This window comes from Crinia signifera, chromosome 2 (genome assembly GCF_055691185.1).
Source record: "Crinia signifera chromosome 2, ASM5569118v1, whole genome shotgun sequence".
Classification (NCBI taxonomy): Eukaryota; Metazoa; Chordata; class Amphibia; order Anura; family Myobatrachidae; genus Crinia; species Crinia signifera.
Genome location: NC_139218.1, coordinates 224,637,134 through 224,663,217, shown reverse-complemented (window position 1 = coordinate 224,663,217; position 26,084 = coordinate 224,637,134). Strand labels below are relative to the sequence as shown.

Here is a 26,084-nt window from a genome sequence, read left to right as displayed (position 1 = left end):
GCGTCCCATAGCCGGGCTTGCTGCGCTTCGGGGTGACGTGGATAGTGGGGGTGTGCTAAATCCCATTGCATCGCATAGACATGTACACTGTGGGTGTTTTGCGAAATCGCATTGCATGCAAAATCGCATGCGATGTGACCGGCGGTCAGGGTGCAGTGAATAAATGAACTAGTGAGATCACACGAAAACGTGCCATGCGATGCGATTTCACTACGCAGAATAGGGCGCCCTGCAAATACACAAGTACCACTTTCTTTATAAATATTGTAATGCATACTTGGCTACTCACCTGGATCAACTGTGAAGCTGTCAAAAATTGGGTGGTTCTACCAGCCCCCCTGAAGGGCAGGCAAGTCTCCCAATGCCTGCCTCTCCCTCACAACATAAGTCAGCTAAAAAGTCAATAAGCATGGTATAATGGGTAGCATTACTGCCTCACAGCACTGAGGTCTTGGGCTTCATTCCCAGCACGGCCTAAGTGGAGTTTGTATAATCACCCCATGCTCCTGTGAGTTTCTTCCCACACATCAAAAATATACTAGAAAGTCAATTAGCTCCCAACAGAAATTAATCCTGGTGTGTATGGGCATGTGTTTAGGGCAGTCTAGATGTGTTTTTTATCTGCCACCAAATTTTATTGCTTCTGCAATGCGAGCACGAAACTAAGGGGGTTATTAAGAGTTCTCTGCAGAATCCCCAAAATAGCTATTCATCGATTTCCTATTGCAGTCTCATCATGACCGCAGTTGCGACAGGGGCAGTGACCCATTACCATGGCATTGCGGTTGCTGAGTGCTGTGTTTTCTGGGAGCAGCCCAGAAAACGTAGGTGTGTCCAGGCTGCCACTGTGAAGCAAAACATGGCCAGCCTGCATTTGGCTCCGCAGCTAGGCTGTGCAACCAGGAGCTAGGTCATGTGTGGGTGCTTCGCTGTGACCTCACGCACATTGCAGTGAGGGGCCCGGCAAGCGGAGCAGCAATGTCCTGTACTGGGTGCCCATGCAGAATACCATCAATGCCCATATTCAGAATTGTTCACATCTCTGTACCTGTACCTCCCTCTGTTTTCATATACACTATCACTATCAGTGGACACTTGCATAAGCTCTACACAAGGTGCAAGGTTCATCTTAAACAGGGATTTTAGCATATGTAAAACAATGCAGTCTGCAATTCCATTGACATGCCCTCACTGAACCTAACATTTGTGTAAGCGGTCAGATACAGCCCAGTTCTGCCCACTCAATTGCAATGTGAGATGTAACAGTAACCTGCAGTTGCATATGCTTTGCATATATGTACATTGCACAAAGACAATGAATTGTACTTAACTCTATATAAGCCCCACCGTTTTTAATTTTAATTTTATAATTATTATCAAACCTTTAAAAAGGCTGAATATTTGCATTTCTTTCATAAGTGTACCCACTAATGTGGCCTGTGACAAATCATAAACAATATGCCCGGTAATGACCATAATTAACGACATTATTGTACGCCGGTCACGCATACTGATCAGGTTGTCATCTTCATACTTTCTTACACAGTAAAAGCAATAGTTTATTTCTGTAAAATAAAATGATAGATCATATTTCACTATGGAGTTATCTCACTGTAGAATTGTTTTACTACCCACTGGGTGTGTGTCATAGTAACAATGTACAGTAATGTAAAACAAATCAGACCTTTGCTATCATTATGTAACCTGCAGTAGCTTTATCAGAGTGAACTGCAGGTTGGTTGCTGTGACTACTGCAGAGGTTTCTATACACCAGCAAGGAGCAAATGTCTAAGGAAAATAACTTATGCTGCAAATTATCTACAATAGGACTGTGGATAATGCACCATCCTGACTATGGTAGATGAAAACCAAAGTACTTCTCAAACATGTTCTCTATGTAATAAATCTTAACAAGAGCATTAAGGTTTTCTTGCACTCATGCCCACTTTCACACATGTTCTGATCATAGCTTACTTCATCTTGGCATAATGTTACTTGCAAGTACAATTATTTGCAGCCGGTCTATACATTTAAAAATGGAATAAGTCTAGCTTGTGGACATGGCTGGAGATAGGGCCTGATTGAGACCTAGTTGTAGTTTAGCAAGTAGCGCTCATTGTTAACGATGCACCCCTAAACCCACCGTCGGCTGAACGTGCAGGTTGATTTTGACTATATAGCCAATGCCCTGAATGTTTAGCGGGTCCCGGTGATGTCTTTAAACAACATTATCGTTTACTGATATCATTCTCTATGTACCCCTAGTTGTTTAGTGCGTACGGGAATTTTTAGTTTTCACTAAAGGTATCTTTTGTCATGGAGCTATGAAGAGATTAAAGGGGATGAATAACAATATTGGGTACTTATGTATTATCTGGGCTCCCATGTTAAATGCACCCCATTTTTTCATACCCCTACTATCCAACTACGCATGGAGTTGATTTTATATAGTGTGGCGAGCGCAGCGAGCCACCGTGCCCGAAGCGTGGCGAGCGCAGCGAGCCCTGCGAGGGGACGCGGTCTCATATGAAAAACGGGAGCCCAGATATTACATAAGTACCCAATATTGCTCAGGGAGCATATTGTCTAATGTATTTACTTGAAGTTTTCCTGTTTTAAGATTAAAGTTATGTAATAACAATGTTTTTTTTTTTTGCGATATTGTCAAATATTTTTGGTACATTTTAGTAATAAAGTGTAGTGATTTCACCTTTGTGCACAAAGGAAGGTTCCTCTGAATTATCACATTATTCAGCAGATTGCAAACCTTTGCAATGGAACCATACTTTCTTTATCAGTGTGTACCCAGCGATATATGTATGCTGATGGAATTACTAATGGGGGCCATACGGCATTCTGCTGCATGGCCCTCGCTAACAATGTCCTCTGTTGTCTGTACATCGTTAATGACCCACGGGAGCCATAATGAGCGATATCATATAATATATAACTTAATCTGTTTGTTCTTTAAGGGCCCTACATACGCAGAGATGTGTGCCAGAGATTCATAACGGGAGATTCAGCACGAGAGATTTCCCTAAAAACGGAATTTTCAGATAATGAGCCACACACACACAGATTTGTGCCAGAGATTCATAATGGCAGATTCACAGAAACTTCAGGGGAATAAAAAAAGAATTAAAAATGTAAATAAGGGGTTGAACTAAAGCCTGGGGGAGTGTCACTATATACAGGGCCGAAACTAGGTGTTTCGGCGCCCGGGGTGGCAGTCATTTGGTCGACTTGCCGGACGCTGATTTGGTTGCCAATCAGCGTCCGGCAAGTGTTTTCAAAATCATCAGCGCTTCCCGCCTCCAGGCAAATAGCGCTAGGAGACGGAGTGACGAGTGAGTGAAAGCTGCCGCTACACCAGTCCCTGGACCCCTGCTGCCAACATACCTGTGTGCAGCCAGCGGGGGTAGGCAGCGTCCAGGGGTCCAGGGACTGGTGTAGCGGCAGCCTTCACTCACTCTGTCTCCTAGCGCTATCTGTCTGTGCCTGGCGGCGGGAAGCGCTGATGACTTTGAAAAGACTTGCCGGACACTGATTGGCTGAATTCAGCCAATCAGCGTCCGGCGAGTCTTTTCAAAATCTGCTGCCCGGCAGCGCTAGGAGCCGGAGTTAACACACCACTCCCCGGACCCCCGCTGCCCGTCCCCAGACCCGCTGCCAGGAGACCCAGGACCGCACACTAGCGCCCCCCCCCCCCCCCCCCTCCAGCGCCCTGGTGCCCCTCCAAAATATGGTGTAAATAGCATATTTTATTTATGGTCGTTTGCTTTGAAATACAGCAGGTTTTGTTAAGACCCCAGAGTGCCAGCCCGTTAGATTGTATGTCTCCTGCGGCCAGTATATATATATATATATATATATATATACATATACACACACATATATACATATACATATATATATACATACATATATACACACATATATATATATATATATATACACATATATATATATATACACATACACACATATATATATACATATATATATATATATATACACATATATATATATATACACACATATATATATATATATATATATATACACATATATATATATATATATATATATATATACATATAATATATATATATAGAAGCCTTGTCATTGGTGGCAGTGGTTTATATATAGATATTATATTCTATAAAGAAACTTATCATTGGTGGCAGTGGAGCTGCGGCAGCAGGGTGATGTGTGAGCGGACGGGCGGGCGGCTTGAATAACTCCGCCGCCAGATGACAGGGGGACCGGGAGCTGCTGCGGGTAGGCAGCAGATTTGCCGGCAAGTGGGTGAGTGCACTGTGCTTTTTTCCCCCTGCTCCGTCTCCGTGCGGCGTGCAGGGGGAGGGGGGAGGGAGCAGGGGGAGGGAGCAGGGGGCGGCGGTGGGGCGGCGGGTCTTTGCAGGAGCTTTGTGCGGCGAGCAGGGGGAGGCGGCGTCCGGCGTGTCAAGGGGGCGGTGAGCAGGGGACATCAGGGCGGCGTTCAGCGTCGCTCAGAAGGCCCTGCTCACATCCGAGGACACATATGAGCAGGAGCTTCTGAGCGACTGCTCTTGATTGACGGGCAGGTCCGTTCTGAATCTTGTGCAGATTCAGAACGGCGGGGGCGCGCATGCAAATCGCTGTGTGGGCTATACACACAGCGATTTACATGCATTTTCAGGCATTTTCTGAGTGATTTAGTAAAATCGCTCAGAAAATGCCTGAAAATTGTGCTGTGTGTGGGGCCCTTTAGTCTCAATGCACCCTTTTTCTTACTTCCTCCCCTCCACTACTTGTTCCAATATTTTTCCATAATATAACAAATTCAAGTAAAAGGGAGAAAGTCAAAGGGTGGGATTTAATTAGCTCTGGTAGTTGATTGTAGGGTAATTGTACCCTTAGGGCTTTCCAGTTAGCCCTGAAGCCAGAAGTTACCTGATTTTTTTTTCACCTGTCCCAGGGGCGTTAGGATTTCTTGTGTATAGGTCAGGGGTTCCCAATCTTTTTAGAATCACGGCACCCTAGAGTATCAGAACTTTTCCACGGCACCCCTAGGCCCAAAACAATATATATAAAATTAAATATATTCTGTTTATATGCGCATCTTAGGTTCCGTTATGTGGTAAAGGGCAGGAATTGCTTCTGTTTGTACACATATTTTATGATTGGCAGCCACCAGCACTGGTTTTGTCCATAAATAATTGATAATAAATAATTTGAATTGGTCCTGGACGTCCAACCCGAGGCACCCCTGCAAGTGTCCCGAGGCACCCCAGGGAGCCGCGGCACACAGTTTAGGAACCACTGGTATAGGTCAACAGTTCAGATTGAAGTTAATGAGATAAAAAGCAAAGGGATAGATGGGGTAGAAGTGAGCATGTAACAGAGGGTTAGGATGATAGATGGCTGGGTTTGATGAAGACTGGCTCTTGAGAGCTTTAAAGTTTTGCAGAGGTGTGAAGCTTTATATAGAGCTTTATCAAAGAGTGTTTGTCTTCTCTATTTGAACCTGCTTTATACTTTCAAAGTCACAAGCATTGGTTAGGTCAATAACTTAATTAGTGCTTTTATCTGCTCCGCACCGCATCTAGTCTAAATCCACCTCTCTCTCAGCACTTTATTGAACATTAACAACTCAAATAATACATATTTGATTTTCTAATATGTGTTTCATATTGGCCATCATTCAATAACTAAATTATAAATTTTCCAACCAAATAACCTGGCACCCTGTTGTGGGGTCTATTAATTAGACCTATAAAGCCTTAGCAATGAGTCCCAGTATCGGAAGCACATATATTTCATATGCAGTTGTTGATGCAGTGTTTCATACAGTACAATTTCGTCTTTCACTTTCACCCTTGTACATAGGGAATTCAGCATTGATACATAAAAGAACAATGAAGTCCCGATGTACAAGGGTGAAAGCGAAAGAAATTGTACTGTACGCAAGTCTACAGGTGGACACAAGCATTAGGCCGACAATGTCAAGGTTGACAGTCAAAAGGTTTATATATCAGTTTTTCACCTTTTGACCGTTGACCTTCCCATTGTCGGCCTAATGCTTGTGTCAACCTTCCAACCCTGTCGACCTTAGCCATGTTGACCTATTTCTGGTGTCGACCTAAGCCCTGTCAATTACGCCCTGTCAATGGTTGACCCAAAGCATGTTGACCAAAATAGCGTAGACCAAATGACCATATACCGTGGAAAGCACTGCCTTCCTTGTGCTAAGATCTGTTCATTCCCCTCTGCCCTAAAAGATATTCATCTGCTGCCCATAAGTCCTAAAGATGTCCTTATCATGGTACTTGTGTATTATCAGGGCGCCCGTCTAAGCTACGTTGTCAGCGTACTTACCCTCCTCCAGGCGGCGATCCCCGATGACTCCCCGGCGGCAGCGATGGTTACTCCCCGGAGGCAGCGACGGTCATTCCCCAGCAGCAGAGTTCAGTCCCCTTCTTCCGGAACTCGCAGCAGACGCTGTACGTAATTCAGCGTAGTGCCGCTGGCGGAGCATCACATGGTTTCCCTGCTCCCCCAGCGGTACTACGCTAATTGCGTACAGCGTCCTTGGCGAGTGCCGGAGCAGGGGGACTGAATGCGACTGCCGGGGAGTCACCGTGGATCCCAGCGTGAGTCAGCGGGGATCGGCGCAGTGCCCGGCCCGGAGGATGGTAAGTATAGATCAGTCATTTTACCCCCACTATTCACGTCATACCCCCACTATACACGTCATACCCCCAGTATCCAGTTTAAACTGCACCCTTCACACAACCCCACCGAAAACCCAAAGAATTAACATCACCCAACTATGGAAAAGGGGTACCCGAAGATCCTCCTTGTCCAACCATTTGTATTACCAGCTTATCTAATTAGCGGGACGCCGCACTTAGATATATTTGAAAAAACTGGGTACTTGTGTATTTTGGCGGCGCCCATCGCATCGCATACCATAAGGCATACGATGGTATGCGATGCGACGCGATATCGCGTGATATTGTACAATGCCATACAATTTTAAAATTGTATGACATTGTATATGGCATACAATGCCATACAATGCGATGCGATTAAACATTGTATAAGCACCCTAATGGGTGCTTACAATGTTAAATGCACCCCCACGCCACCCCTCCACTATAAACGTGAACCCGAAGCGTGGCGAGCGCCGCGAGCCCGCGAGGGGCGGCGGTACGCGTCCTCCGACCTTTTCATACCCCCACTATCCACGTCGGCGTGGAGTTGAGAATAGAAAGTGTGGCGAGCGCAGTGCGCCACCGAGCCCGAAGCGTGGCGAGCCCCGCGAGGGGACGCGAATACCTGTGAAGCCCGCGAGGGCTACCTGTGAAGCCTCGCGGGGCTCGCTGCGCTCGCCACGCTTCGGGCTCGGTGGCTCGCTGCGCTCGCCACGCTCTCTATTCTCAACTCCACACCAACGTGGATAGTGGAGGTATGAAAAGTTTGGAGGACGCGTACCGCCGCCCCTAGCGGGCTCGCTGCGCTCGCCACGCTTCGGGTTCACGTTTATAGTGAGGGGGTGGCGTGGGGGTGCATTTAACATTGTAAGCACCCATTACGGTGCTTATACAATCTTTCAACGTATAGGGGCCAAAAATCGCGTCGCATCGCATGCCATCGGGTGCATGGCATGCGATGCGACGCGATTAAAACATTGCGCGATAGAAATCGGGGGTGCCGCTATAATACACAAGTACCAAAAACTGAAACAGATACCAAATATCCCTGTTTAGGACTGAGAAAGACAATTTCTACATCAGCCACCATACGATTCAGCAGTTCAGTTCCAATATCGGACACACGTGCCTCAGGCACCGTGTGCAGGATAGCAAGACGGGACTGTTTTGACTTTCTGACTAAGACTTTCTGACTAAGACCATTATGTATGATAGTCCGGGTCCCGGCGGCGGTGATCGGCGCTGGGTCGTATGTTTCCTCACATGAGACCGTTGACATAAGACATGGAAGAAACTACTGTACCTCCCCAGGTTTCTCATCATATAGACTTACAGGCTGATGCTTAGTTATACGTACACAGACCTGCTAAAATGTATATTGAGTGTTTTGGGAAGCATTCCCACACAGGCAAGGTCCAGAGGGTGCATGCTGAAACAAATGCAGGCTGTGCATAGCTGGATGGATATGCACATTTATATCTGTGCAATCAATGTGGGAGTAATCACAGTAAAAAGGCCTCCTCCCTATTGTTCAGGCAGTCGGTCCTGCTGAACTTTCTCTTTTGTTTACAACGAACACAAGTGACTTGTGACTAATCCACAGGCAGAGTCTTATAGCAGACTGCACAGGATCTATTATTAACTATAACAGTTTGCTTTTTATTCAATGTCTGAAGAGCAGAAGCATAGCAAAGACAGAAACAAAGAGAATGAATCTTAACATGAATGGGAAAAAGCAGCTTATTAGTCAAAACATTTTGCTTAAGGGCTTACTCTGTAGGATTGCTGTCTGATTTTTTTGTCTGATGCTGAGCATTCATTGCAGAGCAGTTACGAATGATTACCAATAATATTAAAATCGCACACATTTAGGTCCACATCATATTGTGTAGACATCCCTGCAATTCAGCATGCAAAGAGATTCTAAATCTGCCTCAGTAGTGTCAGGGTGTGAACACACTTAAACGATATTGGCACAATTTGTCATTTCCAGGAAAGTCAGAACAAAAAATCAGGCATAGCGCTAAGTGTAAATACTTGATCGCACACTCCTATGGGTTGCATGCGATATCTTCTGTTCCGCCGTGCTGCACGGCAAATGAGAAGTTATCTTGTACAATGCCATGATAATGTCCCATCACCTCCTGCATTGTGCAAGTGTGTACGCACTGTACATTGCAGGGTCCCGGCGCTCATCCGATCAGCCGTGTACACACTGTTCTCTGTGGATTCTCTGATAACCTTTATGGGGAGAGCCAGTTGAGCATCCCAAAGTGGTCTCTTTGTGTCAGATTCAGCTTGTCTTGCGGAAGTGAGAAAATCACTAATAGATTTTCGCACTTTTCTGCATGTGCAAATTCTCAAAATGTGATCGCATCTCGGAAGTATGCAATCTAATTTTGTTTGCCTGTGATGCAGCATTAGGGTGAGTGTGGTCAAGACAATGTAGGAGTGTCCATTTTCGGGACAGCTGCATGGCATCGCATGCATGACAGGGTATTGTCTAATCGCTGTGCCCAACTACCCCCCACAAATGACATAACTCTCTTGTTGGATAAAATTGGCCACAGCAGCCATCTTTATTGAAACAATACAATTTTAAACAATAATCCAAAACATTCCCACGGAAGGTGGTCCCCGAGGCCCTCAATATATATCCACACCTCTAAGCACTTCCAGGAGCTCTTACCCCCAGCCGATAGCGATTGGCTCGAGGGCACCAATTGTACACACCCAGTGCTCATTAATTAACCTCACCCAGGGGAGTCCAGCCCCCTCATGGGGCCCTCCCCGCCGCATAATTAAGCCTCAATGCCACCAACCTCGAGGACCCCCCTCCGCACAGGCCACTGTGACAAAAAGACATCCTATCAAATATTCTACCTAAACTATAAAAAATAGGGAAGGGTGGGTGGGTGGGAGCTGTTGAGAAAATCTCCCAGTGACCCCTATTTCCTGCCTGAACCCTGCTTATAAACCCCTCCAACACCCTGTTAAGCCCCTCCCCCTATGACCCTCTCCTTAAGCACTCCTCCTATGACTAAACTGCTAGTCAGCTCCCTACAAACCCTGTCAGGGGAGCCTACCCCCAGGCTTTGCCTCCAGTCCGGCTCCTACATGACAGGGTATTGTCTAATCGCTGTGCCCAACTACCCCCCACAAATGACATAACTCTCTTGTTGGATAAAATTGGCCACAGCAGCCATCTTTATTGAAACAATACAATTTTAAACAATAATCCAAAACATTCCCACGGAAGGTGGTCCCCGAGGCCCTCAATATATATCCACACCTCTAAGCACTTCCAGGAGCTCTTACCCCCAGCCGATAGCGATTGGCTCGAGGGCACCAATTGTACACACCCAGTGCTCATTAATTAACCTCACCCAGGGGAGTCCAGCCCCCTCATGGGGCCCTCCCCGCCGCATAATTAAGCCTCAATGCCACCAACCTCGAGGACCCCCCTCCGCCACAAAGCACGAGGTTAAACCCTTAACCCCGTGCGCCCCCCCCCACATCCGGAACGCTGTTTCTATTCCCTCTTGTAGTCCCAAAGACCAAACATCTATCCCCACAGCATTCAGGTGCACACCGTCACCTCTCCAAAATGCCCCGGCACCAGACTCAAGTTCCCTGTGCCTCACCACAACAGCCCCGTTCCTGGCCATAAAACGCCCAATCGCCCTGTTAACTTTAATCCGTGCCTTATTGAGCTTGTCAGCCGACCTCGCATCCCTCCAATAATGGCGTGGCACGATGTCTGACCAAACCGTGATTAATTCCGGAAACATTGCCCATAACCGTAGGAGATCAAACTTGATATCCCGTATCAACTCCCTAAATGGTCTGCCCCCAAGGTCATTCCCGCCCACATGCAGAACTAATATGTCGGGAACCCTATCGAGCCGAACAAAACGGTGAAATTCCCGCAGCACTCCACTCCATACCATACCGCGTTTTCCCAGCCAGCGAACCACTGCCTCCTCTCTATCCAAACCCAGCTGGCGGCCGTTCGGTCTGACATCAGCCCGTAAAGCTCCCCAAAAGACATATGAATGTCCTAAAATCCAAATCAGGCACGGAGGCTGCCCTAAAACAGAAAAAACACGGTCAACCTCAACAATCCCCTAAACGAACATAAGACCGAAAGCGAGACGATTCCCACCGCCCAATACGCTTAATCAACTCATCCCCAAATCCCATTCTAGCAGCCTCAGTTGCGGCCCCAATGCGGAAAGAGTGACCCGCGTATTCCTCCCCTTTGAGGCCCAACGTCCGCAGGACTGCTCTAAACACACTTGTGAACTGAAACCGTGATAAAAAGGATCCATTCGCATGCATCAGCAAAGGATCCCTTTCCCTGCCCACTCTGACCTCCTTAAATATCCTCAGCCGTGCCACCGGGCACATATCTGAGCCTGGTACAGAGAAGAGAACCACCTTCTTCCCCCTCCCTAACTGATCCGTCTTAGACCTCCTCACCACTAGCTCCACCCTATCCGAGTATAAATCCACCTCCTCTCCTAACAAACCCCCCGGCCTGGACACGCTGGGACTCACGAGCTCCCCAATCCGCAGTGCCCCGAAGAAGGCAAGCGAAAAAGCTACCCCAAACAACCTTTCCTCGAAATTGGAACTACAGACCTCCCCTAACTTCATGCCCATATTCTGTAACAACTGGAAAGACACCGGCCTTCTCTGATCCTGTACGACATGACCTCTCCTCCAACCTTTTAAAGCCTGCGCAATCAGGAAATTCTTAGTGACGTCAGGCCTGCCGCCTGCACGAAACCCAAAAGCCAAGCCCGCCACGCAGCGCGTGATTTTTGCCACTGACCAACCAATCTCCTTACAATGGCCTATATATAGCAAGACAGCCAACTCGTCATCATCCTCCTTCAGACCTACTACCTCACGCCATTCTAACCAGCTCCGCCATTCCTGATTGTATGCCGACCATGTATTCGGGGCCAAGGATTCCCTGATGAGCTGATCGACTACCCGTCCAGCAGAGCCCAGAGCCGACTCGGGAACCCGGTCCCCTCCCTGTCCGCCTCTGGTGCCAACTCCCGAAAACGCTCCCACTGTGAACGAGATAAAGCATCCGCAATGCCGTTAGAGACACCGGGAACGTGCCTAGCCACAACCCACAAATTCAAAGCCAGACATTCCAATACTAACTGCTGCAAAATAGTGACCACTGACGGTGAAGATGCCGACAATTGGTTAATAGCCATGACAACCCCCAAATTATCGCAGTGAAAACAAATCTTCCTATTGCGGAATAGCTCCCCCCAAACAACTACTGCTACCAAGATAGGAAACAACTCCAGCAATGCCAAGTTTTTAACCATGCCTCTCTGCACCCAAGACTCCGGCCACCGGCCTACACACCAATGTCCCTGGCAATATGCCCCGAACCCACCACTCCCGGCCGCGTCTGTGAAAAGGTCTAGCTCAGTAGCGACGCATGTGTCTGACATCCACAAAGCTCTGCCGTTAAAAGCTTCCAAAAAAGTTGCCCACACCCGCAAGTCCCCTTTCAACTCACTACCTAATCTGACAAAATGATGAGGAAGAACCACCCCTGCTGTCGCTGCTGCCAGCCTCCTGCTGAAAATGCGGCCCATAGGCATAATGCGACACGCAAAATTCAATTTGCCCAGCAAGGATTGCAATTCCCGCAATCTAATCTTCTTCAACAGCAATGCCCTCCCTACCTCGGCCTTCAAACCCAGCAATTTCTCCTCGGGCAAGCGGCACTCCATATTCTCGGTATCAATGGCAATACCCAAAAAACTGATCACAGTCGCAGGGCCCTCCGTCTTACCTGGAGCAAGCGGGACCCCAAAGTCTGCCGACACCCTTTCAATAGTCCTCAACAATAAGTCACATACTCCGGTCCCCCCGGGACCAATACATAAGAAGTCATCTAGGTAATGAATAACTGAACTACACCCAGAGACATCCTTAACCACCCACTCCAAAAAAGAACTAAAGGCCTCAAAATAAGCACATGACAAAGAACAACCCATCGGTAAACAACGATCAACAAAAAATTCCCCGTCCCAACAACAACCCAACAAACGCAAACTGGTTGGGTGAACCGGCAGCAAACGGAATGCCGATTCAATATCAGTCTTTGCCAATCTGGCCCCTTTCCCAAACCGCTTCACCCACTGAACAGCCGCGTCAAACGATGTATAAACCACCGAGCAGATGTCAGGGTCGATGCCATCATTGACCGACGCCCCTTTTGGAAAAGATAAATGGTGTATAAGACGAAACTTGTTCGCCTCCTTTTTTGGCACCACCCCCAATGGAGAGACTATCAAATCTGGCCATGGTGCCGACCCAAAAGGTCCAGCCATACGACCCAGCTGCACCTCCTTACGCAGTTTATCCTGCACCACCTCTGGATGCTCCCTTGCAGACTTCAAATTCCTCCTCAAGCCCCCTGAAACCTGCACGTCGGAAGGTATCTTAAAACCTTCCCTAAACCCCTCCTCCAACAACACGGCTGTCTGCTGGTCAGGATACCTACGCAGATAGCCCAGCATCCTTTCCAGCCGAACCGGTGTCTCCCCCTTTTGAATTACCGTCCCGTGACTTCCCTCTGAAGCATTTATTTGCACCATGGGTCCCTCCACACGAGGAACATTCATGTTTAAATTTGCATTTTGCCCCAAAACGACATGACCCGTCATTAAAGGCAAAGCAGAGTCCCTTCTGCATGGCCGTCCCATTTGTGGCCTCCCTCGCCCCCCCCCCGTCCCCACGAAAGGGCTGCCCACTTTTTGTGGGAGCCGTCACCTTTAACCATAAAGCAATATCCTTATGGTCCCAACGTATGTTAGGGCGAACAGCCTTCCTCTGCCTAAACTGCTCATCGTACCTGAGCCAAGCCAAGCCCCCATACACACGGTATGCCTCTCCTATCGCATCCATGTAACAAAACAAACCTGAACAATTGTCAGGTGCCTTCTCCCCAATCACACTAGCTAAAATAGCAAATGCTTGCAGCCAGTTCGTGAATGACCGCGGTATCAGCCGATAACGCCGCCGTTCCTCCTCCTCCTTCTTCTCCTCCTTACGGGGCCTATCCAGATTAAAACGCTCTAAGGGGAGCAATGAAAATATATCAACGTATTCCCCTTTCCAAATCTTCTCCCTCACCTCCTGCTTCAGGTGGGCCCCCAATGGCCCCTCAAAGCATACATACACCTCCCCTTTCGCAGTGTCACTGAGCCTTCCACTCTCCTCCTGCGTCCCAACACTGCCCCCTTCTGCCCCTGCACTACTGCTACTTTGCTCACCGCCGGATACCGGCACCCCGCTGCTCACCGGCACCCCACTGCTAACCGGCACCCCACTGCTAACCGGCACACTATTACTGACTGGCACACTAATGCTAGCTGGTGTGCCCGCATTCTGCGGCACCCATGCTGCCGCCGGGGACGGCCCCGCCCCCTGCCGCAAACCCACCAACCAATCTGCCAAACCACTCAATAATTCAGTAAAACCTCTATTCATTTCCCCTTGGAGGGCTAACCCTCCCCCCCCCCCCTGACTCTGCGCTAAAGCATTAACAGACATAGAGACAGACTCACCAGGCTGCCTGGGGGCTGTGAACCCAGCAGCCACAGGTCCAGTGTCCTGACGAACTCCAGCCAATGAGGAAGGACCAGGTATTTCTCCATCATCTGCTGACGCTGCCATCCCTCTTCTCCTGTCATCCCGACCCTCAGGTACAGCACCAGCCGGCGTGACCTCGTTGGAGGCGGAGCCAGCTGTGCGCCTCTCGCTCCGTGTACCAGGCCTGCGGTCCTCAGCCTGTACTTCTGCCCCCCTGGCACGACTCACCCCGCGCTGGGCAGCAGCATGCCCCGCATGCCCCACCGCACCAGGTCCAGTACCACGCGACGCCGGATCTTCTTGCACGTGGGGGGGATCCCCCCCGCGCGGAGGGTTCCGCCTGCTGGTTGGATTCCTCCCAGACCTGGTCCTGCGGGCGGAAGGTGCCCGGCCCGCAGCCTGGCCTGGAGGGTCCCTAACGGGGCTCCGTGAACGGCGCTGAACCCTGGGGGACACAGATGGGCTAAAGCGCTCCGGAGGCCTGGACCTCCGAGGCCGTGCACCCGCTGGAGCAGCCTCCTGCGTTGCTGCTCCCAGTCCCCCCAGCAGACCTGACATCTGCTGCTGCAGCCACTCAGTCCCTCTGGTGCCAGCTGCCTCCCTGAGGGCAGCAAGCGCAGCGGATACCTCCGCATCAGCGTTGCCTGGGGAAGCCATGGGAGATGTCACGCTGCTTAGCTGTTGAGAAAATCTCCCAGTGACCCCTATTTCCTGCCTGAACCCTGCTTATAAACCCCTCCAACACCCTGTTAAGCCCCTCCCCCTATGACCCTCTCCTTAAGCACTCCTCCTATGACTAAACTGCTAGTCAGCTCCCTACAAACCCTGTCAGGGGAGCCTACCCCCAGGCTTTGCCTCCAGTCCGGCTCCTACAGCCTTTGTGAGCTGAAAAAGAGTGGCTCTGCCCCTGCCTTTGAAGCCTTAGAGATACGATCGCATTTTTACAATGTGATCGCATTTCTGCGATTGCAGGGTGGGACATTGTAAGCTGGGCGGCTCCCAGCATGCGAGAGATACCAGTTGCCATTTTACTTTTTTAGCAAAACAGCAACTGAAGCTGAATTAGACCTGTTGAAAGCAATTATACTGCGCATTATCAGACCAAACATCTCATCAAAATTCTTATCAGCTCATCCATAAGTGGTATTTTACCGTGAAAACCCTCCCACACCTTTTCTATCAAAGGGAAAACCTTCCACTGGGATGAGATTATTTATGCTTAGCGCCCCAGAGGATTAGGACAGACCAGCCACCATCGATATCAAACACAGCTGTAAAACCACTTTGTGTACCACAGCGATCTTTCATTTTATTACATTTCCAAGTTTATGCAGCACATCAAATGGATCTGTTTCACTGAATACTCTGTAGCAACCTCCCATTACAGTATGATAGGGTCCCTTTGGCTCTGATCCCTTTTATCCAGGTTATCTGTTTCTCTGTAGTTAATACTGTATATCTTATTATAAATGTGTACTTCACACAAATATGTTTACTTATGTGATATACTGGTGTATTTTATGTTTTCATTTATTTGGTGCATATTATGGTATACTCTTTAGTTCTTTAAAGTCCATTAAATAAGTATTTTTTAAAAAGCAAATCTAATGTGATATATTTTAGGCAATCTGGTCACGCTAGGGTATTCAGACTTTAGGTCAATAGTAATTAGATTGGCCGCTATTGGGCGACATGCATTAGGACAACATGGTCAAAATGTTGACATAGCATATATCGACATGAGGTTTTTTTATGAATATTTTTTTTAAATTTACCATCCGCATGGACAATTGGCAACAGTAAAGTGTGCCAAGCAACGCGTAGCAGAGCGAGGAACCTTGCCAAAGCATGGTGAGCTATTTGAAGGGATGCGGGACACTAATTGGAGGGGTCTATGTGCTAGAAGTTAAAAACTGCCCCCCCCCCCCCAAAAGAAAAAAAAACCATCATGTCGACCTTGTTCCTGTTGCCATTTTGTCAACGTTTTCACTGTAGACCTAACAAGCCAAACACCATGCTAAAAGACAGAACAATAAAAGCAACTCAGGCATGCAAACTACATAATAACACGTCATATTTACCTCACCCTGTGATTTCTTTACTAAGATGGGAGTTCTATTGAAGATGGAATGTTGCACATAGTATCCAACCAGAACCTACTTTTTATGTATTAAGCACCTTATAGATGGAATCTGATTGGTTGCCCAAAGCAACATCCCATCGTCAATAGAATTCCAAACCCCACTGACAGTTTTGTTTCTTTGCACCCAGAAGAATTTCAATGAATTCCCTCAACTAGCCCTGAGCCAGGAGTTACCATAGATTTTTGCTAGCACACTCCTGAGGCACAATTGTAAATATGCGTTAAGTAGGGCTTAATGGATGGTCCAGAGTGTCAGGAGCGACATAGCTGCATTGCGTCCTGAACGAAGCACAAGAGAAGCAGCTTAAACTAGGTTAATCTTGTATATTTTCACGCAAATTAGTTGCTACTGCAGGAATTACTTGAATGGTTCCTGGGCATTTAGCCCAAGAGCTAAATTCCCACATAAAAATATAATCGCCCCATAACACTGTTCTTATGAAAACACTTTTCAGTAAAATGCAAATCTGCAGCAATGCTTCTAAGCACTAGTAACAATGTAAATCATTGTTTCCATTTTCTGTCCTAGTCTCATGCATTGTATTACTAATGTTATGGTGCATACACACTATGGTGGTTATTCTGGTTCACTCCTTCTGGCAAATTCTTCTTCTTAGATGGACAAAACCATGGGCCTTATTCTGTTTGGTGCGTTCCGTTCCGAATTCTTTCGGAGGGCGCTTTTTAGCTATCTGTGCATGGGTAGCCAACGCAATGCGCATGTGCAACGCAATGTCTTCGCACTCATTCTCACCCATACCGTCTACAAATGTGCACCGAACTCCCTCAGGAAATATGGGCATAATATGGGCGTCATGTGGGCGTACACAAGGGTGCGGTTTCAAAGTGGGCAAAACTGTGCGTAAATCTGGGCGTACACGTGGGAGTGCACGAACAGTGGTAGGCGTGCATTCAGACCGGACATCGAGTCCAAGCGAACCAACACGGCAGAAATCTGCGGAGTCCATAAGCAAGTTACAGTTCTTGGAGAGAACTGGTTTATGCGCTAGGCATTGGGATCGCCCAATTAGTACGCCCGCACCTTAAACACTCGCAGCTGACCACAATACAATCAACTCCTCTAGTCATTAGTGATTAATTACACTCTTTTCACAGGTTCAATTGGAACCACTAAGACAGGTAAAGGTGCAACAATGAAGTAATAAAACTTAACATGATGTAAGGGTTAATCTAAAGTGCACGTAATGTGTTTAAGTATCAATTAGGAAGTAATTGATTACATTTAAAAATAATATATATGTTATGAGGTAGCCTACTGGATAAGTGTGTCATGTTGCTGAAGCATGACTTCCGAATAGATTAGTCAGGTTTGCGGAAATACACCAACTCGGTGTGTACGGTCAGCTTCCCGTCCGTTCGGACGCAGTAAGACCATGCAGATTCTTTGAGTTCCCACCGCACATGCACGTTTGGGTGCAGTCTGAAGACACTCCCTCTTAGAGAGTCCATCCGAACGGATGCGGACGAGCTGTGGGCGTGTGTTCTTAGAATGTCCGCCGTGCGTGGCGTTCGGTCATTTCCGAAAGAACGCACATCCCAAAGAACCAAACAGAATAAGGCCCCATGTGCACTGCAGGTGGGGCAGATGGGGGTTTACTGCAAAGTGCGATCTATATTGCAGTGTAAAAATAAAGAAGTCAGTATTTTCCCTACACAGAAACAAAATAACTCACCCAAATCTAATTATCTCTGCACATGTTACATCTGCCCCCTGCATTGCACATGGTTTTGTCCATCTAAGAAGGAATTTGCCAGAAGGAGTGAACCAAAATAACCCCCTATGTTTGCCCAGAGTGTATGTAGACCGATGATTGGGAAAAATCACTCAAAGCATGCACACTGAGCAATTTTCGGCTGTTCAAGTGATTTTCCCAGGGGTGGGCGACTATTCATAGCAGGACACGATGTAAAGCTGTCCACGCCGTCGCTCATCTGTTGTTCATACCAGTAGATGAGCGACGGTAGCCTGCGATGACGCAGGAGCGTGCAACAGCGCTCACCACTCATTGCTGCCCGGTACACACTGGGTGGCTTTTGAACTGAAAGCAGCTCAAACCATAGAAACTGAACTGCTTTCAGCTCAAAATCGCCCAGTGTGTGTATGGGCCTTTAGAGCAAGACACAAAACATGAAAACTTTTTTGCAGCTAGAGAAATCCGTGTTTCTATTCATTTGTATAACTGAATGTGTTAATTCTAATGGTACTACTGCATATATTTACCCCAGTTTCCACACAATCTAATAATCTATCTGGTTACACCACAATGGCTATCCTTCTTGTTTTTCATTATGATCTTTCAGAGTTCTACAGTATGATCATAATCACTAGGTCTCCAAGTGGGATATGGTCACTAGGTCTACAAGCATTAGGTCGACAAGCATTATGTCGACACCACTATGTCGACATGCAGGAAGAGCGACATGGGTTATGTCAACAGGGTCATTAGGTCGACATGCATCAGGTCAACACGGGGAAGGTGGACAGTCAAAAGGCCAACATGGGGTTTTCCACTTTTTTTTGTTAGCCGACATGTGCCGACAGACGGTATTTCATGCCCTACCATCCACTAGGGCGTGGTGAGAGAAGTGTGCTGACCATAGCGAGGTACCGTGCCTCAAGCAGTGTCCATGTTGACTGTGTCGACATTCGAGACAACAAAAGTGAAAAACTTCATGTCGACCTTTTGACAGACGACCTTCTCCATGTCAACCTAATACATCTTCACCTTATGACCCTGTCAACCTAACCCATGTGGACCTTCAGTCATGTCGACCTTCCTGCATGTCAACCTAGTGGTGTTGACCTAGTTGCTGTCCGTCCAATGATCCATACCCCTCCAAGTACCATGTTCAAACAACTGCAAACTGAACTGATGAAGTTAGCAGAGCCTCAGTGACAAGCTCGGTGTGCGTGGATGGATTTGAAGAAAGTTCTGAAACCACTACAAACTTCACTAACTTCCAGAGGAAAATGACCAGTGTAATATAATTTTTACTAATGAAGATAAAAAGAAATTTTAAGAAGTAAACAAGGCAATACCAGTATCAAATAACTGTATTTATAACTGGCTGATAGAAATAATATCACTGTCCCAAATATTTGTCTCTTCATGGAAAGTCTGTTGGAATCTACTCCGACTGGATAGCATAGGCTGGAATGGCAGCGGTTACAATAACGTGAAGCAGCGCTGCCGGAGAATTATCCAAGAGGTGGACCCAAAGCTCTATAGACCAACAATAGTGAAATCTTTTTTATGAACATAGGGATCACCTTATTGGTGAGACTCTATGTGGACTCTGTGATTCTACTTATACCGGGTCCACAAGAAGCCTAAAAAGTTTCTTCCCTCAAGTGGTTTACCTGCTGACACGCCAACTCCTAAACATCTCATTGTCTAGTCACGCCATAACCCTCTGCACATAATTTAACACTGTGTCCCCATGGAATACCTTTCTGTATGGCTGTATTTGTTACCCCACCTGTTTATATTGTTTATTGTTTATATTGGATACTGTTTACCTGTTTCTTGTTACCTTCCTGGCTGTTGCACAGCAAACCAAAAATAAATTCATAGTAAACGCAATTATACCTGGCCAATAAAGCTGATTCGAATTATATAAAGAAACCTTTATATGTACATCAGGTCGCTATACCTTGGAAGATTCAGAATTTTCCTTAGTGTCTAATATAAGGATTTTTTTCATATCTCCCTATGATTGGAGACCTGGAAAGGAATTTGTCTTCCTAGGAAGGATTGCTTTGTATTATCCCCAAACCAGCGCTGCTGGGATCCTCTTTTTCTGTTACTATACGTTCTTTTGGGTTTGGAACCCCATTTGTGTATGTCTTAGCTGCAGTTTTTTGAGTGCAGGTAGCTTTTTGTATCACTTTTGTTACGTGTATAGGCGGCTAGACTATGAGCAGAGAAAATGGAGAGCAGACGACACAAAGTATACCAGGGAGCTCTGACAAAGAACACAGCGGGTCACAGAAGACAACCATTATCAAAAGTAACCCCTCTATATATCCTAAGTAAAGCGGTCACTGGTCTTCAGAATATTAGGAGGCTAAACAGAGACCCAGCTGGCAAATCAACACTTTGCTCAAAATCAAGATGGTACAGGTACAGGCAAGCCCTAAGCCCCTTCACAGACCTTCCTCCCCCTGACCACTCAGTGCTGCTTCACATTCGGGACCCTGCAGTGACCAGAGTGGAGTGCAGCACAAGGATGGGTAAGTAACAGACCTGCCGTGTGCTGCAGCAGTAATCTGTGACACACAGGTGTCCCGAGTGTCACTGTATTTTCCAAATTTACTGTAATTTAGAGAACATTAGCCTACTGGGGGAAAGAATGGATTAGTCACATTTTTCTTGAGTTACTGTCTTTGTTAGTTTGTTTAAGCCATGTCTTCATAATGGCTTTCTAGATCAAAACTCTTATTATCTTTCCCTTGCTATTATCCAAACACCTCACAACAGATAACAAAAATTAACATGACCTTGCTTTGCAAACAAACATTCCTTGAAATCCTATAAAAATGCAAAATAAAAATGCTGCATGTTTTACGCAGTTATTAATAAGTATTCCAAGAGAACAGGTTTTACAGTTTCTTGTATTAGTCATTGGAAAAGTAACAGCGCTTATATCAGCATACCTTCCAACATGTCCCATTCTATTAGGTACAAAATGCTCTGTTCCTGGACTTCCCTGCCAGTGGCAGTTACAAAGTTCGGACTCCAGCACAGACCAAAATTCAAAGAGCGGGGTCACATCAACTGCCAGTGAGTCCAGGACAGTAATGTTTGGGGTGGCAGTAGGTGTAGATCCCCTTTTTGAATATTGGACTGTGCTGCAGCCTCACCTCTGTAACTGCCACTGGTAAGGAAGTCCAGGAACAGAGCATTTTGTACCTAATGGAATGGGCCATGTTGGAGGGTAAGTATCAGTAGACATACAGTGGCAGGACAGCAAACAAAACACAACGCTGAACCGTTTACTTCCCAAAGTTGGATGTGGACTACTTTCAGCACTGCAGATGGCCAGCATTAGTGCTGTACTTATTAAGGGAGAGTAAAATGCTTGTATACTGTATCAAGAAAATAATTCACAATGTAGTTCTTCATTTGAACAATGAGACAATGATGCTCAGTGCTAACAAAGATCATCTTTCATTGAGCTGTATACAACATACAACAGATCTGTATATATATATATATATATATATATAACATGCACATATTTAATAGAGGGGCAACTTACAATATTGCAATACCAATCGATGATCAAGCACATTGATTTTAACTAGAGAAGAGAAACACAGAGATAAGCTTTTTTTTTATACAATTAACTGATCTGGTTTCATACAGACAGCAGCATCAAAATTAAAAAGAGACAAGAGAGTCTCAGATGTATAGACACTTGGTGGCATATATGTGCTTTTCTGTTACTCAACTATAATATGTAATACCTGAAACCAAAGGAAAAATAGCAAGAAAGTCAGATGTTTTTTATTATTATTCTAAAACAAATGTATCCACCTTTTTGGTACAGGTCAATCCAAACGACCATTAGATAAACATATCTAATTAGCAATATTTGCCAGGTCAATGCATAACAATCTAACATGTTTATAGATGTATCCAGTTTATACAGCCCTGTACAGCAGTAGAACAATGAGCCCTTGGAGACCTTGCACAGACTCAGCATTTTAAATACTGGGATGGGAAGTGAATTATTCATTGATCCCAGGTCAGCGTGTTATGATCTACAGCACTACTTGTCAAGAGAGATTTAACTCATGTTCACGGAAATTATCCCATGTGAAGGAAGACCGCACTACGGTGCACTGAGCAGGGACCAATGCATTTATGTCACAGCTTGCATTCTGTTTATCTCAGGGAAGAGGTGAACTTCCTTCATAATAAGGACCTCCAGAGAAGACAGCAGTCTTTTCTGCATGCCATGCTTAACCTCTGCAGTCTCCAGCTACTCTGTGTGCCATTGTCTGCTTTCTGCCTGCATCCTTATACTGATGCTCAGATTTCACCCACGTTCTGGATGGAGCTAGAACCGTATGTAATTGTTTTACCAATAGATCCAACCTGAACTCAGACAGGTTTTACCTAGAGAACCTGACGAGTCAGCATTCCTACAGCAGAGACATGTACATCGCTGGCTTGCTCTAATTGGTGCACAGAACTTTCAGCCAATAAGGCCACAGTGCAGATTGGCAAGTATCTCACACAACTCAACGCAAAGTACTACAGTAAGTTTTAATATTATCAAATGCATATGACTAAGACAGATACTGAACTAATATCAAAATAATTCCAGTGAACATCAACCTAAATGTAAGAAATTGAATCACTTAATGACTTTTTCGACCTTCATAAGCAGACCAATTTTAGCATTTTAGTTATATGTTTGTTTCAATTCAACTCAATTATGTATAGTTTTTCTGACAGAAATAGCTGACCATTTGGTTGCATAGTCCAATTAATATCTATTCATACATTTCAAACAAGGAAAGGGCTTAGGAAGCAAAATTCCCTTTTCCGTGATGCTTTAAGTTGTTGAAAAATATATCTGTTCTCCGGCATATAAAGATAGCAAAAAGGTGTAAGTTATACAAACATGAACACTGCTAGGGCCAGGTGATAAACATACATATTTTAGTTTTGCATATTATTTTTGGTTCGGTGACCATGCGGGATGCCGGCCGGCAGTCTTTCCAATAAATCAGTTAAGTTAGTATACAGACAGAAGGCTTAGGTAAGCCTTACTACTTTGCAAAACACAGACAGGGATATCCTACTATTGGTGAAAGATATAATTACAGTTGGAATATATATGAATACTGTATTCACCTAAAGTAATTCAAGGCTGTATGTGTTTAGTCTCCAATGATTAACCAGGCAATAGGGAAATAGTATTATCAGACTAATATGAATGATTTCCTCTAATAAAAACATAACTATTATATCAACAGTATTGCTAATCTGCGCTGCATGCCCCTTTTTATAAGGATGCTGCTTTCAATTACCAAAGCATACAATTATACATGTGCATAGCAACACATACATCAGCTCATGCACGTGTGAGAGATCACTGGCAGCTGTGAATAGGAGTGCGTATAGCAATACGTTCAGGAGTATATTAGCTGCTGAGACAGAAAACATGTCTGCACTGTTTAGCTTTCTTTCCACTAGATCACAGCCACTCTGCACCATGTACTTTTAGTATTATAAATTATAATGCAACACTAAAATCTCTTCTAACGAATAAAGGTGGTATTTAACAAATTAAAACAGTGCAAGCTTCTAACTCGGAGAGAGACTGGGTGCATGCATTATACATAAAGGCTGTGACCACAGATTCTAAGTATTTTTACTTACATGTTTATTGTGCATGTGTTTTAATACAAAGAAGCTACACTCAAAGCTGTACGTTAGATGTAGCACCAAGATTTAAAAGACCAGCTAACAGTGTTGCATTCTCTTCCATGTTTTCATGTATCATTAACTATTTGGTTACCTACGGTATGCAGCAGCTGCTGTCATGTTTATGACACACCCTCCCAGCAGAAAATAAAGTCCATTCACATCGCTTAGTAATAGAAAGTAACCTTCTTCCCTGTACTGATGGCGCTATCTGCAGAGGCCGGGAGTGATGTGTGTAGCGGGTATCATGCACTACAGGGGGCAGGGTGACACTTTGTTAGAGGGCATGTCAGAGTCACCCGCCCATACAGGTGACAGTGTCACAGCTCAGGTACTCTGCCATCAGGAAGGCTGCTGGGGAGAATCACACACACACACACACACACACACACACACCTTTCATACACCTGACAGGGGGTGAGGAATGTGCCCTGCTCTTACACACACATGTATGTATGTATGTATGTGTGTGTGTGTGTGTGTGTGTGTGTGTGTGTGTGTGTGTGTGTGTGTAGTACACAGGGGACAACAGCAGCACCGGGTTCGTGGACAGCTCCGTAGTCCTCTCCAGCAGCAGCAGCGCTGCCGTCCTCCCCATAGCCCTCCATCCAATGTGGGCATAATGACAAGGCGGCGCACATGTACAATACAAACACAGGGCAGCGCGCACCTCTCCCTCCTTGCAGCAGCCGCTCAGCGATGTGTGGGGTCACTACTGGGAACATGCGCTGCAGCGCCACAACAATGAGCGCTCTGTCCATCCCCTGTGCAGCCTTGCACCTGCTAGGCTATATAGATCACTTCATGCCCCCTCCCCTCCCCAATCCCGTGCCCGTACCTGCAGCCCGGTTGTTTCCCCGGTGACCGTGCGACGCTCTGCTGCTGCTGCTGCTGCCTCCTCCGTGCCGTGTCCTCGCGCCATCCGGCTCTCACTCACACTGCTACCGTACTGCCGCTGTGTGGTGCTGCTGCTGGCCGCGTCCCCCTCCCCTGAGCACGGGGCTGGCAGAGGGGCGTGGTTAGCGGGTCCTCCGCTGCAGCTCCGCGGGGTCCTACAGAGACACGTGTTTCCTGACAATCTACTACACCTGAAACATAAATAAATTAAAACCAACTCTTATAATACCATGGAAGAGAGAAATAAAATTGGAAAGTTGCATAAAAGTCCTGCATAAAACCTGACCATCTCTCATCCTAACCTGTTTATGCTCACCTCTCCCCCTTCTGTGTCACCCATGTCTGTTTAACCCTCCCCTTTAGAATGTAAGCTCTCACGAGCAGGGCTCTCTCTCCTCATGTGCCTTTCTTAGAATATATAAACCTCTGCCACCCTGATAATTGCTTCAGTGTCCTGTCCCCTGATGCAACTATCTGTATTAACCATGTACTTGTCCTAAACTGTCTTGTAATGTAATTTTGTTTTGTGTTTGCTCATAACTATGCTCTGTAAAGCGCTGCGGAAATTGTATGCGCTATATAAGAAACTGTTAATAAATAAATAAAGTTGATAATAAATCATGAGTAGAGCATCTATTCTTTATCAAAGTGCATTATTTATTGTTATCTTAAATATTCTGAGTTTTTGTAGAACAATAAATGGTTAGTTACAGCTGCTGCATTAACAGGAATTTCCCCCACTTGGTTTAATGTTATATTACTGTCTGAGACAAGCACTGAAGCCTGTTGTGTTTCTTTAGCTATCACACCTGTGCTTCCCCTACTATGGTGCAGAATAGTGCAGAGGCTTCTGTTATCAGTTTTTATATGCAGGATAGTGCGCTCTTCTTTAATGGAGCCTGGATAGAGGAGGCCCTAAAAACAGTCACATTTCCCTAGGGTCATAGACATAATTGATAAGTACCCATGTTTGAAAACAGATTACTTCAATCCTATATATCATTGTTTAGTGTCATCTGTCAAACAACGACTGTCAGAATTTCAGATAAATTCAACATGTACTTTTGTTTTGGTAGAAGTGCAGTAATGATCGGTGATCAGATTCTTGTCTTTGGATGGGAAGAAGTGTGAGGAAATCAAAGAAAATTTGTAAGCCGTTTATGGGGACCTTTCAACTTCGATGACAAGCATCAGATATTGGTTCAATGAATTTAAGCGAGGGCGTACATCTGTCCTCCGTCCAGGTTG

At 46.0% G+C, this 26,084-nt stretch overlaps 1 protein-coding gene across 1 annotated transcript in view; it reads right to left on the bottom strand.

Annotated features, from left to right (window-relative positions):
• RASL10B (RAS like family 10 member B) overlaps positions 1-24,923 on the bottom strand; it is a 140,608-nt gene extending 115,685 nt beyond the window's left edge. The window contains exon 1 of the mRNA XM_083173908.1: positions 24,778-24,923. The gene's annotated coding sequence lies outside the window, so the exon portion shown is untranslated. The remainder of the gene's footprint in view (positions 1-24,777) is intronic.
• Positions 24,924-26,084: the final 1,161 nt, after the last annotated feature.